Source organism: Mixophyes fleayi, unplaced genomic scaffold (genome assembly GCF_038048845.1).
Source record: "Mixophyes fleayi isolate aMixFle1 unplaced genomic scaffold, aMixFle1.hap1 Scaffold_300, whole genome shotgun sequence".
In the NCBI taxonomy this organism is placed as follows: Eukaryota; Metazoa; Chordata; class Amphibia; order Anura; family Limnodynastidae; genus Mixophyes; species Mixophyes fleayi.
The window spans coordinates 97,501-100,000 of NW_027447043.1; the positions used below are offsets into that span (position 1 = coordinate 97,501).

At 46.2% G+C, this 2,500-nt stretch overlaps 3 non-coding genes and 7 pseudogenes across 3 annotated transcripts; all 10 read right to left on the reverse strand.

Moving 5' to 3' along the window:
- Window positions 1-19: 19 nt before the first annotated feature.
- On the reverse strand, window positions 20-138 carry LOC142128336 (5S ribosomal RNA; annotated as a pseudogene).
- An 81-nt stretch (window positions 139-219) lies between these two features.
- On the reverse strand, window positions 220-338 carry LOC142128331 (5S ribosomal RNA; annotated as a pseudogene).
- An 84-nt stretch (window positions 339-422) lies between these two features.
- Window positions 423-541, reverse strand: LOC142128243 (5S ribosomal RNA; annotated as a pseudogene).
- Window positions 542-781: 240 nt separating this feature from the next.
- Window positions 782-900, reverse strand: LOC142128482 (5S ribosomal RNA; annotated as a pseudogene).
- Window positions 901-1,180: 280 nt separating this feature from the next.
- On the reverse strand, window positions 1,181-1,299 carry LOC142128461 (5S ribosomal RNA). Its single transcript, XR_012685610.1, has one exon. It is a non-coding gene; the product is annotated as a 5S ribosomal RNA (ribosomal RNA).
- Window positions 1,300-1,380: 81 nt separating this feature from the next.
- On the reverse strand, window positions 1,381-1,499 carry LOC142128078 (5S ribosomal RNA). The gene has a single exon (XR_012685535.1). It is a non-coding gene; the product is annotated as a 5S ribosomal RNA (ribosomal RNA).
- A 79-nt stretch (window positions 1,500-1,578) lies between these two features.
- On the reverse strand, window positions 1,579-1,697 carry LOC142128211 (5S ribosomal RNA; annotated as a pseudogene).
- Window positions 1,698-1,778: 81 nt separating this feature from the next.
- LOC142128407 (5S ribosomal RNA) lies at window positions 1,779-1,897 on the reverse strand (annotated as a pseudogene).
- Window positions 1,898-2,176: 279 nt separating this feature from the next.
- Window positions 2,177-2,295, reverse strand: LOC142128190 (5S ribosomal RNA; annotated as a pseudogene).
- An 81-nt stretch (window positions 2,296-2,376) lies between these two features.
- LOC142128061 (5S ribosomal RNA) lies at window positions 2,377-2,495 on the reverse strand. The gene has a single exon (XR_012685518.1). It is a non-coding gene; the product is annotated as a 5S ribosomal RNA (ribosomal RNA).
- Between the last annotated feature and the right edge of the window lie 5 nt (window positions 2,496-2,500).

The following is a 2,500-nucleotide window of genomic DNA, read 5'->3' on the forward strand; positions in this document are numbered from 1 at the left end:
AGCAAGAGAGAAAAAAAAAAGCCTACAGCACCTGGTATTCTCAGGTGGTCTCCCATCCAAGTACTAACCAGGCCCAGCCCTGCTTAGCTTCCAAGATCAGATGAGATTCTGCTTGTTCAGGTTGGAGTGGCTGTAGATATTGTTTTGCTAATGACCTACATCCCTTATACATCTCAAAACCAGCATTGAAGGAAGCCGGAACAAGAGAGAAAAAAAAAAAGCCTACAGCACCTGGTATTCCCAGGTGGTCTCCCATCTAAGTACTAACCAGGCCTGGCCCTGCTTAGCTTCCAAGATAAGACGAGATTGGGCTTGCTCAGGGTGGTGTGACTGTAGGTATTGGTTTCCTAATGAGCTACATCTCTTATACATCTCGAAACCAGCATTACAGGAAGCCGGAACAAGAGAGAGAGAAAAAAAAAGGCCTAGAGCACCTGGTATTCCCAGGTGGTCTCCCATCAAAGTACTAACCAGGCCCGTCACTGCTTAGCTTCCAAGATCAGACGAGATTGGGCTTGTTCAGGGTGGTGTGGCTGTAGGTATTGGTTTCCTAATGACCTACATCACTTATACATCTCAAAACCAGCATTGAAGGAAGCCAGAACAAGAGAGAAAAAAAAAAGTACTAACCAGGCCCGGACCTGCTTAGCTTTCAAGATCAGATGAGATTGGGCTTGTTCAGGGTGGTGTGGCTGTAGGTATTGGTTCCCTATTGACCTACATCTCTTATACATCTCAAAACCAGCATTGAAGGAAGTCGGAACAAGATAGAAAAAAAAAATGCCTACAGCACCTGGTATTCCCAGGTGGTCTCGCATCCAAGTACTAACTAGGCCCGGCTCTGCTTAGCTTCCAAGATCAGACGATATTGGGCTTGTTCAGGGTGTTGTGGCTGTAGGATTTGGTTTCCTAATGACCTACATCACTTATACATCTGAAAACCAGCATTGAAGGAAGCCGGATCAAAAGAGAAAAAAAAAGGCCTACAGCACCTGATATTCCCAGGTGGTCTCCCATCCATGTACTAACTAGGCCTGGCGCGGCTTATTTTTCAAGATCAGACGAGATTGTGCTTGTTCAAGGTGGAGTGGCTGTAGGTATTAGTTTCCTATTGATCTACATCTCTTATACATCTCAACACCAGCATTGAAGGAAGCCAGAACAAGAGAGAAAAAAAAAAGGCCTACAGCACCTGGTACTCCCAGGTGGTCTCCCATCCAAGTACTAACCAGGTCCGGCCCTGCTTAGCTTCCAAGATCAGATGAGATTGGGCTTGTTCAGGGTGGTGTGGCTGTAGGTATTGTTTTCATATTGACCTACATCTCTTATACATCTAGAAACCAGCATTGAAGGAAGCCGGAACAAGAGAGAAGAAAAAAAGGCCTACAGCACCTGGTATTCCCAGGTGGTCTCCCATCCAAGTACTAACCAGGCCCGGCTCTGCTTAGCTTTCAAGATCAGATGAGATTGGGCTTATTCAGGGTGGTGTGGCTGTAGGTATTGGTTTCCTATTGACCTACATCTCTTATACATCTCAAAACCAGCATTGAAGGAGGCCGGAACAAGAGAGAAAAAAAAAGCCTACAGCACCTGGTATTTCCAGGTGGTCTCCCATCCAAATACTAACCAGGCCCAGCCCTGCTTAGCTTCCAAGATCAGACGAGATTGTGCTTGTTCAAGGTGGAGTGGCTGTAGGTATTGGTTCCCTATTGACCTACATCTCATATACATCTCAAAACCAGCATTGAAGGAAGTCGGAACAAGAGAGAAAAAAAAAATGCCTACAGCACCTGGTATTCCCAGGTGGTCTCGCATCCAAGTACTAACCAGGCCCGGCTCTGCTTAGCTTCCAAGATCAGACGAGATTGGGCTTGTTCAGGGTGTTGCGGCTGTAGGATTTGGTTTCCTAATGACCTACATCACTTATACATCTGAAAACCAGCATTGAAGGAAGCCGGATCAAAAGAGAAAAAAAAAGGCCTACAGCACCTGATATTCCCAGGTGGTCTCCCATCCATGTACTAACTAGGCCTGGCGCGGCTTATCTTTCAAGATCAGATGAGATTGTGCTTGTTCAAGGTGGAGTGGCTGTAGGTATTAGTTTCCTATTGACCTACATCTCTTATACATCTCAACACCAGCATTGAAGGAAGCCAGAACAAGAGAGAAAAAAAAATGCCTACAGCACCTAGTATTCCCAGGTGGTCTCCCATCCAAGTACTAACCAGCCCCGGCCCTGCTTAGCTTCCAAGATCAGATGAGATTGGGCTTGTTCAGGGTGGTGTGGCTGTAGGTATTGTTTTCGTATTGACCTACATCTCTTATACATCTAGAAACCAGCATTGAAGGAAGCCGGAACAAGAGAAAAGAAAAAAAGGCCTACAGCACCTGGTATTCCCAGGTGGTCTCCCATCCAAGTACTAACCAGGCCAGGCCCTGCTTAGCTTCCAAGATCAGATGAGATTGGGCTTGTCCAGGGTGGTGTGGCTGTAGGTATTTG